At 39.5% G+C, this 13,705-nt stretch overlaps 2 protein-coding genes across 3 annotated transcripts in view; one reads left to right on the top strand and one right to left on the bottom strand.

The window, feature by feature from the left end:
• Positions 1 to 13,705, bottom strand: part of cplx2l (complexin 2, like) — a 58,769-nt gene that overhangs the window by 38,284 nt on the left and 6,780 nt on the right. The window lies entirely within an intron of this gene.
• gne (glucosamine (UDP-N-acetyl)-2-epimerase/N-acetylmannosamine kinase) overlaps positions 11,541 to 13,705 on the top strand; it is a 34,571-nt gene continuing 32,406 nt past the window's right edge. For both annotated transcript variants that reach the window (XM_046046481.1, XM_046046480.1), the window contains exon 1: positions 11,541 to 11,709. The gene's annotated coding sequence lies outside the window, so the exon portion shown is untranslated. The remainder of the gene's footprint in view (positions 11,710 to 13,705) is intronic.

Here is a 13,705-nt window from a genome sequence, read left to right on the forward strand (position 1 = left end):
TTCAGATGGTAGAGTCAGAATTTGGCGTAAACAGAATGAGAACATGGATCCATCATGCCTTGTTACCACTGTGCAGGCTGGTGGTGGTGGTGTAATGGTGTGGGGGATGTTTTCTTGGCACACTTTAGGCCCCTTAGTGCCAATTGGGCATTGTTTAAATCCCACGGCCTACCTGAGCATTGTTTCTGACCATGTCCATCCCTTTATGGCCACCATGTACCCATCCTCTGATGGCTACTTCCAGCAGGATAATGCACCATGACACAAAGCTCGAATCATTTCAAATTGGTTTCTTGAACATGACAATGAGTTCACTGTACTAAAATGGCCCCCACAGTCACCAGATCTCAACCCAATAGAGCATCTTTGGGATGTGGTGGAACGGGAGCTTCGTGCCCTGGATGTGCATCCCACAAATCTCCATCAACTGCAAGATGCTATCCTATCAATATGGGCCAACATTTCTAAAGAATGCTTTCAGCACCTTGTTGAATCAATGCCACGTAGAATTAAGGCAGTTCTGAAGGCGAAAGGGGGTCAAACACAGTATTAGTATGGTGTTCCTAATAATCCTTTAGGTGAGTGTATGTGTGAGTGTGTAGTGGCAGAGGAGGAATACTTCGCCAGTGTTGTGCCGAGTTGTCAGCTCCTCGCGGGACGTTCGGATCATTTATCAATATTGATGAACCACACAAAGAATATTTTATCGGTTTTAAATAGTATTTGAATTAGACCCGCGAGCAATCGCGAGTGCACAAACCATAGCACAAACACACAGGCCTACGTGATTTGACTATCAGTCGACAATAGGCAAGATTTGACAATTCTGATTCGACTATGTAAATCCTCAGTCATGGACAGTCCTAGTTTATTCGTTTCATTTGTACTTTTAAAAGGCGTGGTGAAGCACTCAATGCATACAGTATAACAATACAACACTCTTCCTTTTAATAATTATGTTTTGGCCACTTTGGGGCAGTGGGAACAAGTTGTGAACACAATACTGACACATTATCTCTTTTTCAAGGTTCAGTGTGTAAGTTTTAGTGGCATCTAGTGGTGAGGGTTGTGAATTGCAACCAGCGGCTCAGTGCATTCACATGCTCCTCAGATGGTCCCATTTCCCGAGTTATGAAGTTGTTCTTCCGACTTTAGTGTGTGTTCATGTGCTCTTAAGTCAGAATGTGGAATAAACATGGATGCCACTACAAAGTAGTTGGATTATCAGAGCATATAAACAAGAATTAATCATTATAACCATATTACAAATTACATGTTTGCAAAATATGTATATGCAATATGTGATTTTGCATGAATCAAATTCCGTATACTTCTATGTCCCGTGTGCACTTTATTTTGCTTTTTGCAATAAAGACTTAAGGCTCATTAATGTCTCATTCTAAGGTAATGAAAACACAACGGTTCATTATGTAAGGTCTTTACACACCACTGAAAACATAGTAATGGATATTATATTTAATTTCTGTAAATAGATCCTCCTAAATATTACACACTGAACCTTTAAGTTAATATGGCGAACGTGTCAGCAAACACTTACTTATTTACACATCCAGCAGTTACAGAGCAACATTATCATTCATTTGGAGTCATGTTTCTCTTCACATAGTTAATGTAAGTCCAATATTTACTCTCTTTTAGCTCTGCTTTTGGTCGATACCAACTTCTGAAGGAAATATCTGGCTCTTTTCTTTTTTGCTAAAATCTCCACCATGTTCACCAGCTAGTTACTAACTTTGTCTGTTGTTTGGTGCTGAGGTAGTGTACAGTGGGATTATCAGACATCAGACTGAAAACATCTGCCTGCGGTGGCTAAAAAACAATGTCATGAGAGCAGTGAGAGTGAACCACCACCAGACTATTTCATTCTCTCCTTGAAACTCCCTTCTTCCACAAGACAATGAATCAGTGTTTATTGATTATATTGTGTCTTCTCCTGGACAAGAACAAAATATTCACACGCACACACAAAAACTGCAGATAGCGAGGTTTCCAGTGTAGTGGAGATCTAGGAATACATTATATGTACACTCAGAGGGGGCATGCATATTTGATGGATACAAAAGCTATGGCATTTTCTAAGTACAACCCACTTTCTATCTTAGAAAGGTATGCACCATTATTCATTTTAGCTCACACATTTTAATTACAAACAGCACAGTGAGAATATTGTCATCACCGTGGTAGAAAACCATATTTGTGATAAAACAAGAAGCAGCCATTACGTCCACCAGTCGTCCAGCAAAGATGGTAAAAGAAAGTCTTTCTTATCAGCAGTCACCCTTGTTTGTGCTTCTAATGTATTTTTGCTCTTATTTAAAGTTTCAACCTCAAATATTTGAACCTGCAGCAGGGTTTGAAAAAAGCATTTTCTCCACCTCCGTATTACTCTGTGTGCTCCGGCTGAAAACGCCCATACACCCTCTCCCTGCTTTATATGTGACTTTGCAGATATGATGTGTGCCCTTGAAAGAGACCTTGGGTTGTATTGCAGTCATGGCAATGAAAGCAGCACTCTGGTTACACTGCTGCCCCTTTGTGGAAAATATAGAGAAATGCACCAGTTCACAGCAGGCCTTTGCACGGTGTGATGGAACTACTGATAGTGGCTATGGGTGGAGGAACTACTGCAATGTATAACATTATGAGTTATAAATGATAAATCATCAGTTATTTGCTATATAGGTTTGGTGGTATAGAAGCTGTTTCAAATCTCCTCTCTGCAATGACAGCATGGCTCTGAATGAGGAACTGATGAAATAAACAAATGATTTATGATTATACTGATGCCATATTGGTAACAAAAACAATGAAGAAGTGAAACATAACCTTTTGATATCAGTTTTTAAATGATTGTTTTAACCCAGTTTCATATCTTACTAACTGTACCAGTCAGATACATGAACTAGAAAACACTATTCTTTTTGGAGTTCAACAGTGTAAGCTGTGTCAAAAATGTAAAAATGATATGCAGTCAGGAGACTGAAGTTCTTCGATTGGCCCTGCATTACTGAAGCAGAGACAGGATATAAAATAACACCAGGACTCTGGGTGTCATGGTCTTGGGGCTTTAGTTGTGTATTTTCTCTTTTATGTTGAAAGAGTCCTTCCTCATGTGTCTTGTGTAACTTTAATTGTGTGCCATTGCCAGTTCATCTTTGTACAATGTTTGACGTGTCCCTGCCATTTTGCTAGTGTTTGTTTCCCCAGGGTTTTTTGGAATTTATTTGCTTTCCTTGGACCTTGCCTGTACTTTTGGATTTTATTCGTGTCTGTTCTCTTCTGGATTTGTTTGCCTGTTTGGACTACTTTACCGGTCTTGGCCCTTGGCTGACTCACCTTCCCTTTAAGCCATGTGTACCTTTTTGATTAATTATTAAATACCATTGAACGGCACCTGCACTGCCCTGGCGTCTGCATGTGTGACAGTGGTAGGACTTCTATATTTTAACGGCTGCATGATGGTTACAGTTGCTACTAGATAACTTGTGGTGACAATATTGGGACCAATTCCATGCCACAATCTTTCAACCCAGAATTAGCAGTGTGTATTTTTCATAGACTTATAGAAAAGTACTGCATCTGAAGCAAGGACAGGCAACCAATAATCTAATTGTGTAACATAATTTCATCATACCAGCAAACTAACTCATGTTACTCTCACACAAATAACAAACTGCTCATGAAGCAAACAGCATAAAGGGGGAAAAGAAGATGTACAGTCTGTCCTACGTTGCTTAGAGTTCATATCATTTCCCCCCTCAGGGATGATTTACGTTTTTTTGCTAATCTAAATCGATTTATCTGATGAAGGAAAAAGCCACAGCCCACTCTATGGCAGGGCCTCAATGTGAAGCTGCTATTCAACTCTGTCTGATAGTATTATTTTCATTTATGAAGTAACCCATTTAACAGACAAATGTGATAATGAACATGTTAAAAATCATTGGAGGCCAACAAAAGAGGCATGTATCTTATACATTATCTACCACTCAGTATAACGTGAGTGCGCCTCCTGATGTTAATCTGAGTAAATAAAATGGTGGGGAAGAAACAAAATCACCAATTCTCCTTTTGGAAGAAAAAGAGACTGTGAGAAGTACAATGTTTCCTTGCACTGGCAATTCCTTTATTCTCCCTTTATTATATCCTTATCAACAGTAGAGCAGGGACTGTGTTAAAAAGTGGTGAAAGGAGAAAAGAAAAGGTACTTTAAATAGAGGGCAGATAAAACAATGCTGAGCAGCAGCAATTGACAACGTGTGTGTCTGGATCTGATTTTGTTTATCTGCAGGGTTTGTTTGCTTTGTTGTCCTTGTCCACCTGTCCTGGCTGTTGTCTCACACAGATGCTGTGATAAGCTGCTCTTTGTACCCAAACCTGGCTGGTAAAACTACTACTACTACTCCTACTGCAACATTCAGGTGTGTGTCTCTAAAAATGACACCATGACCTCAGTGGCAGCGTTTTCCCTGCTTCTGCACAAAGACAAAACCACATGACTTAGTCACAAACATTGCAAAATGTGGAAACATGGTAATACATGAAGCATTTTATCTCATTAAATATCTTCATGTTGAATCGCACACCACTTTCATAGATTACTAAAATATCTTATATATCTGTATCTTTTTTTGGTAGCATTTCTTACTATAATTATATAGATCATGCAAATTTTGCCACATGTTAATGCACTAAACAGTAACTGCAATTCAGAAACTGACTGCAGTTGTGCGCAGACGAGCCCTCATGAAATATTTTCTGGTTTAATGCATCAAAGTGTCTCAGCTACTTCACTGTCCCTCCACTGTAAAACTGATTCCATGGATGTTAGGGGAAGGAAGGGCCATGCTTCATTGTTCACCTTAAGGTGGAGAATTTTGCAGGTTAACCCACTACAGTGTACAATAATGTATTCAGGTGGTAATAATAAGCTAATAAAAGATAGCACACACACTACGTGTAGAAAATAAATCACACAGACATCTGCCAGGACTACCCTGACATGACAAGCATAACTGGTCATGCTTATGAAGGTAATATCAGGTAAAAGCTCATTTGTCCTCACACAACATATGGGTGCTATTACTGTAACATGAACTTGCTGTGTTAAAGAATTAGGGAGTGTTAAGTGAGGGGTGCTGGGTGCTGTTGCAGTACATTTTTTACTTTGCATTAATATTGCTGACTAAAAGCAGATGTGTCGTGTTGACTGTCAGGATGTACAGTTTCTAGGATGTATTCGTCAGCAGAGACAGCAGCCAGTCCTGCAGTGCAACGTCGTTGTTGAAAACTGTGGTGGATAGTAACTAAGTACATTTACATAAGTACTGTACTTACTAGAAAGTATAGTTTTAAGGTACATTATTTGTACTTTACTTAAGTATTTCCATTTTATGATACTTTATACTCCTGCAATGAATTGGCAACCTGTCCTGGGTGTACCCCACCTTTCGCCCGATGTCAGCTGGGATTGGCTCCAGCTCCCCGCGACCCTATACACAGGATAAGTGGTTGAAGATGGATGGATGGACGGATGGATGGGCCTCTTGTCATGTTTCAGATATCTATGGGTTGTTAGCAGTTCCACCAAAGAGACATTTCCCCTTCAAACTTCTCACATTGTTTCATTTAAATGTTTATTTTAGTGAAAAGAGGTGATATTATCACATTTTTAACAAAAAAAATACTACAGAAAAACGTTTGTCTTTCCTATCCCACTGATCATCTCATGACCCCTCAGACTTATATGATGACCCTTTGGAGGACCACTGGACTAAACTAGCTAGCTGTATATAAAGTAGTTAAAACCAACTCCACCTCGACAACAGTAAAATGGATTGTAATAACAATCTAACAATTTTAAATAGAATCTAATATCAGTCACAGGAGACATTTTACGGCAGAACCTGTACTTTTACTACTGATACTTTAAGTACATTTAATACATAGTATTTCTTACATAGCTGTACTGGTACTTTTTGAGATCTGAATACACACACACGCAATATATATAGAGGTGTTGTGATATCTTAGGGTTGAGTGGAAGGAGGAGGAGCGCAGAGGGAGAGATAAAGTAAGTGCATTTCAGTCTCTCTGCACGTCCTACTGCGTCACACACACACACACACACACACATACACTCTTTCTTCTCTCTCTCTTTCTCTCTCTCTCTCTCCTTCACTGCGACTCATCCCTCAGGGCCACCCCCACCCCATCTCTGCTCAAGCTCCACACACACCCAACAATCAATCTATCAACGCTGCAGCTGCTGCTGCTGCTGCCCCTCTCTCTTTTTCTTTCTTTCCTTCACTGCCTCACTCTCCACCTCAGTCCTCAATCCTTCTAAAACTTTTTCATTCTTTTCTAAATTTTCTTTTTTCTTCAGGCAAATCCCACCCATCTCCGTCTCTGGGCTCCGAGTCCAAACCATCATGATACCTTCAGTTCTTACGCAACCGCAGCCATGGTTGTGGGGGAAATAGCCCTGCAATGCAGCACAGTTATAAAATAGCAGCAGCCGTTATGGGGGCTGCAACTGAGACAAAACGCTGCCACTTCCACCACTGCTGTGCACTTACCACTTTGTGCTGGTGCTGCTATGAAATACCCTTCATTTGTGAGAGCTGCTCTGTGGCAGGCTGGGTTCATGCCCAAAAAGAATAATGGGTGTTTTATGTGCTTTTCTTAGAGGTCAAAAATCACATGGTTCATATGTTCAGACCATACTGAGATGATTTACTGTAGGCTATATTAAAACACATCTAACATGTTATAATGCCTAAAAAATTAGACTACTAAAATACAACTACCAGAACCTGCATGTCTGCCCTGAACAAATGTCTACTGTAATACAGGCCTACTGATTTATTTATCCTTTTGATATTTGACTATGCCTCAAGGTGTTAATTTACAGTCAGCTCTACAATCAGCTACATTAACCATACTGTATATATGTGTTGGTCTGCAGCGCCATAAAGCTTGCCAACATAAAGCAATACCATTTCCTTCCAGGGTTCAAGAAAAGAAAACCTGCCAAACTTCTACTGCATAATAACAAGAAGGACACATCATATGTACTTTTCAGTTCTAATATTAATCTACACTGCTGCAACAAACTAATTCCACTGGGAATGTATATTTATTTTAGTCCTATTGCCTCAGTTACCCTGTAATGTTATTTAACATGCAGGGAACTAAAAAAAAACATTCAAAATTAAAGCTGCAAGCAGCGTTGGGCGGGCCCTCTCATGTGTAGCGCGTCGAGGTGTGAGTCTGGAGCTCTGACAGTGTGGCTGTGAATTTGCCACGGGCTTCGGACGCTGCACGAACGTGTTAATCATTACTTCCTGAGTTCCCTCTGTGGCGCTATATAGCACTTCGCACTACATCTATAACTGAACATGTAGATGGCAGGACTGTTATCAAGCACTTTGGTGCAGATGTGAGCATGTGCACTGAAGTTAAAACAACTTCCTATTTCATGGCGAATCATGGATTTTGGATGCCACGCCATGGGCATACCGTTTCACGAAAACTCACCGTTTGAACAAATTTTAATCGTCAATGGCTTTAGAGTAGACAGGGAAAATCTGACGTTGGTCAGACTAATTCTCTAGGAGGAGTTCGTTAAAGTACACAGTGTGTAAATCATCCAAAAATGTTGAAAAAATTCAAAATGGCTGACTTCCTGCTGGGTTTAGAGCATCGCTCCAAGAGGCTTTTTGGTACATCTGGACATTACATGTGCTACAGAAATTTCATACATGTAGGTGAAACATGCGGCGGGGCTGCTTTGTTAAAGGTCACTTCCTGTTGCCAGCAGGTGGCGCTATGAGTATGGGTGAATTTCGGCATGTACATGTGTTCAGGGCGGGACCCTTAATAAACGTGTAAAATTTGGTAGAGATCTGAGCATGTGCAGTCGAGTTACAACAACTTCCTGTGTTGTGGCGAAGCGTGGAACTTTGCCACCACTCTACCCTCACGCTATTAACTGTAAACTCACAAGTTTTACAACATGGCTTCATCAATGTGTTAAGGGCTTTCTGGGACAGTTCTGAAGTTGATATGTCCAACCTGCTAGGAGTAGTACATTACAGCGTAAAACATGTCATTTCCTGTTGCCAGCAGGTGGCGCTATTAATTTGAGTGAAAATTGGCATATGGATGTGTTGAGGGCAGGACTCTTAGTATACATATCAAATTTGGTGCAGATGTGAGCATGTAACTTCCTGTTTCATGGCGAATCATGGATTTTTGACGAAACGCCCTGGGCAAGCTGGTCGACTGGTAATAACCGTTTGAATAACTTTTCATCGTCAATGCCTTTAGAAGGCACAGCAGAAATTTGAAGTCGGTCAGACTAAATCCCTAGGAGGAGTCCGTTAAAGTACCGAGCGTGTAAATAGTCCAAAAATGACCATTAAATCCAAAATGGCCGCCTTCCTGTTGGGTGTCGGGCATCGCTCCAAGAGGCTTTTTTGTATGTCTGGACATGATACATGTGCCACAGAAATTTCATACACGTAGGTGAAACTTTGTCCGGGGGCTGCTTCGTAGGGTGCACTAGCGAGCCATTTTGCCACGCCCATTCGCACCGTCTGAATTATGTGCAAAGTTTGGTGAGTTTTTGAGTATGTTTAGGCCCCCACAATTGAGGTTACTTTGCAGAAATAAGAAAAAATAAATAAATAAATAAATCCCTTCAGTTTCAATAGGGACCTCACACGTTTCGTGCTCGGGCCCTAAAAATTATATAATTATCTTAATTAGTTAGTTTAGCTTTTTTCCAGTCAGTTATACACAGTAACAACAAACTGACCACACAGTTAGGAAAATTAAATAGAACTGAATCATTATATCAAAAATAAAACAATATCAAACATTATATTCTCTGTCCAAAAAAAAAGGTGTAGGCTGAAGCCTAAAGAAACACACCAGCATAAAACAGAAACAGATTGGCAAAACAAACACTGATCATAACTGTCAATCATATCTCAGTTTTGGTTACATATTTTGTACATATAACTACAATATTTTAGTTAATTATTACAGCTATTTCATAATTTATCCCCTTTAACGGTAACACACACCTATTTATTACATTTATCATTACCCTCTTCTTTTCATAACATTTAAAGTCACCTGCTTGTCCTTCTTTGAAAACAACCCTTGGATACATTCAAGTGTTCTGTATGCCACATGCAACTTGAAAAAGGTTTGCATTCTCAGTGGTCCTCAAGACAAAGGGGCTAGAGCTCTGTTTCTACCTCTACATGTACGTATTTTCATTAGCTTGGACACAGTAATGGAAGAAATATTCATATCCTGTACTTACTGTAAGTAAAAGTCCCAATATGTACAGTACTATATGCTTCATTGTATGTAAAAGAGGGATATTCAAACTGTTACTTCAGTAAAACAGAACAGAAGTAGGAACAAAATCAAGTATCAAAAAGTATTTATTGTGAACAATGGTCCCTTCCAGAGTGTTATTATTTTATTTTCAGGTTATTAATTTTGATGCTTACATATGTAAGCAGCATGTTAATGTTGTAGCAAGTTGAGTTCTTTATCAATTGTGCCTCATATTTTACAAACTGATGAGTATGTTTTGTTGGTAAAATCTGAAACTGCAAAATTACTTTTAACTATAGCTGTGGAATAAATTTAGTGCAGTCAACATTACAATGGCTTCATCTTAAATGTAGTACAACCCGGAAGTAATGCACATGTAAATTTTTTTATTTAACCTTTATTTAACCAGGTAAGCCAATTAAGTACAATTTCTCATTTACAACGGCGACCTGGTGAAGATAGGCAAATCAGTGCAGAACAACATGTAGTTTCACGTAAAAGGACAAAGACAAGTACAATGTGGTAAAAAGATGTCAGTAGTTAATGAAACGTCATATACAGTGAATTGGTACTACAGCACACAGAGATAACAGCTTAATAAGCTATGATAGGATAAGTGGGTACAAAATAAATACTAATAAGCCAAATTATATTATACATATATATACAATACAGTAAAATAGATAATATGTTTAAAAATGAAATGTGCAATGATCAGTTAATATCACAAACAGAAGGTCTGTTTGCTGAGAGGGAAACAAGAATTTGTAATTTCAGAGTTTTTTGTAATAGATTCCAATCATTGGCTGCTGAAAATTTAAATGAGCAGCGGCCAAAAGAGGTGTAAGTCTTTGAGGTGATCAAAGAAATAAACCTATTTGAGCGCAGATTGCGGGTGGGGAATGACACAGAGACTAATGAATTTAAGTTACAGTTACAGTGATGGGTGTTATATGGGGCTCCAGTAACAAAGTGCATTGCGCTATGATAAGCCACATCTGGTTTCTTTAAATGAGAGTTAGAGGCAATTCTATACACCACATCACTGAAATCAAGAATTGGAAGAATGATCATTTTCACCAATGTGTATTTCACAGCGCGGTTGAAGGCAGCCCTGTGACGGAATAAAAAACCTACCCTGGACTTGATGTTAGACTGTAGATGATTTATGTGAAACTGGAAGGACAATGAGGTATCTATCCAAACACCTAGATATTTATAGCTGTCCACATATTCCAGCTCAGATCCTTCCATAGTGGTAATGTTAGGTAAATGTGTAGGTATAGGCAATGAATGGTTAAAAAGCATGTACCTTGTTTTAAAAAATAAAAATAAACATGTAAATATCTGCCACGTTGTTCTTTCTCTGCACATAGTTGTATTATTCTTTTATAACTTGCACCTGTTTATTTCATATTTATAAATTCCTCGTACATGTAAAATAGGCTACTACGTGGCAATAAAGCTCTTTCTGATTTTGATTCTACAAGTTTAAAGTAGCATACAATGTAAATATTCAACTTGAGTACAAATAATCAATCAATGCACCCTAGACCAAATAGCAACAGGTTAAATGTGTAGCAGAGAAGCCCAACATCAGCTGACATGCTGCAGGCCTTCAGGTGTGTCCTGTATTGAAGGTCAACTTAAATTCCTAGAATATCCCTGCATTATTTTGTGTTTAGCCAAATTAGCAAACCTGGGCTTATAGTATTTCAGAAATGATTTAAACAGTGAACAGAGAGAGAGAGAGAGAAACGATGGCTCATGAATTCATTTTTGCCACGGCACACCCAGGAAGGTTAATTCAGCCTTTCCTAGCAGTGGGTAGGTACATGCTCAGTTGTGATCTAAATTACTTCCTGCCACTCTACCAGGAATGTTCTTACCATTATTGTGGTAGTACAATACCAAAGGGTTGTCATGTTGTCCCAATAAAACTAATAATATTGTTATATAGTTAAACTATGTATACAGTTTATAGTTTTATTTCATGGTTCTCTGCGCCAGGCAAAGTAAGGAGGGCCTGTTATCTAGAGGCAGTCCTGCTGTAGAAGAGCATGACTGAAGAGAGGCAAGAGAAGTGGATTTTGGGACGACACCTCCATTTTCCATTTTCGGGGGGGTTTTATTATGAAGGTTCAAACCACACACATCCGGTCCTGGTTTGTCAGTCCGCCTCACACTTGACTGTGCCATCGACCCTAGTGTGTGTACCCAGATGCCCGACAACGGCTGGTAACAACTGGGACCAAAGAAGGAGAGAAGAGGTAAACGTAACCATCGATAGTTTCCGCGTGAGATGAAGACACCGTCCCTGGATAATTCAAGGTACTTGCCATTACGTTTGAATCAGTGTAACGTAAAAGAAATGATAGCTACAAATAACGTTAGAGATTGATAACTTCGGCTAACTGTGAGGTTCACTAGCTAACGTTAGCTCTCTTTAACTGTTGACGCAAAGCCTCTGCGAAACATTCAGTCTGTATGCGAGGAAGATTTGGTGCAACCTAATTCAAACACTAGTAATGTAATAATGCTTCGTTGGTGTTTATATGATGGTGTTAGCAATGGTTTGATCCTCTGCCAGCTCGTCAACGGGCTAGCTGTTCCTAGCATAACTTTGTAGCTCAAGCCAGACCGCAGTCGATTTGGTAAAGTTCACACTTCAAAACCTTCGCAAAGCATTTTGGGATTCCAGGCGACGAGGAAAATCTCATTTGCAAAAGGTTGTACCATGGATGTGTAAAGAGAAGAGAAAAGTTGAAAGAAAAGGTACAAGTGAGACAGAAAGTTTAACCTGCAGTGGATGAATATCTGAGGAGGAGAAGAGATTTGCTATACTTTCTGGAATCCCTGGCCTCCAGGGTCACATATAGGCTTCAAACAAAAATAAACGATGTGCTGCTTGGCACAACGTCACTGTAAGTAATTGGAAAAAGTGCAGGTTCCTTGTTTACACACATGAGCTAAGTTACTCCCTATATGGCGAGGGAGGCGGTGCGACCATCAGCTTGTTTGTTTTTCCAATGAAGATGTCCCAACCTAAGGGTGCATTCCTGACCACTCGGAACTCGAAAATGTCAAACTTCCTCCTAGAAAATGGGAAGTGGTCATGGCTGTGGCTCAGGCGGTACCGCTGGTCGGCGGTTAAATCCCCGGCTCGTCAAGCCTGCATGTCAAAGTATAGATTGCTCCCAATGCTAACTTATGTGTGGGTGTGTCTAGGGCTGTCGCCGTGAAGTAATTTCCCCCGCGGTAATATGAATGAAGTCAAGCCAGCCTCCACTTCAAAAACGACAGTCAAGCCAGCCCTCGCGCTGTTTTGCAATGCGTGTTTCTTCTAGGCATTACGGTAACATCGTGTCGCAGCACATTTCAAAATAAAAGTGAGCTTCTGCTGAACATAATGCAATTGATGTGACAGAAACGATTGAATAAATAAATAAATAAATAAATGCTTAAGACACCACAAGTATCTAAAGAAAATATTACAGTCTCACAGAAAGCTTACTACATTCAGCCACGATTCGAAGACCACCTCAGGGTGACCCTCTGTCAATATCAGAGCAATCTGATGTAGTATTTTAAAGTTACAGCCCTTGAAAATGTCTAATATTTTCACTGAATTTGCTGATTTCAGATGGATGTTAAAAGAAAACGTCCTGTTTTCACTGACTCATTTCACTTCACATTGACAGCAGACCACCTCAGGAAGACCCTCTGTCAATATCAGAGCAATCTGATGTAGTATTTTAAAGTTACAGCCCTTGAAAGTGTCTAATATTTTCACTATTCGCCAAGATTCAAATTGACGTAAAAAGGAAACTTCCTGTTTCCACTGACTCATTTCACTTCACATTGACAGCAGACCACCTCAGGAAGACCCTCTGTCAATATCAGACCAATCTGATGTAGTATTTTAAAGTTACAGCCCTTGAAAGTGTCTAATATTTTCACTATTTGCCAAGATTCAAATTGACGTAAAAAGGAAACTTCCTGTTTCCACTGACTCATTTCTACCAACTTTCACACATTTCACATTGGATCTACAAAGGACAAGGTTAAAATTTCAAAGATGATTGTCAAGGTACTCTCACAACATAAGACCTTTTTCAATAAATGAAGAAAACAACATAGTCCCAGTCTCTGTTTACTGTTACTTACACACACACACACACACACACCTAGCAATAAACGGATTAAACTGATGCCAAAATAACTACAACATGATGCAGATTTGTTCAACATATGAATTCATGCTTTGTCAGGTCTGACAACAAAACAGCAGGACAACAACTTCTAAAATGTTTGTTTTCTGAATGGA

Source organism: Micropterus dolomieu, linkage group LG04 (assembly GCF_021292245.1).
Source record: "Micropterus dolomieu isolate WLL.071019.BEF.003 ecotype Adirondacks linkage group LG04, ASM2129224v1, whole genome shotgun sequence".
NCBI lineage: Eukaryota > Metazoa > Chordata > Actinopteri > Centrarchiformes > Centrarchidae > Micropterus > Micropterus dolomieu.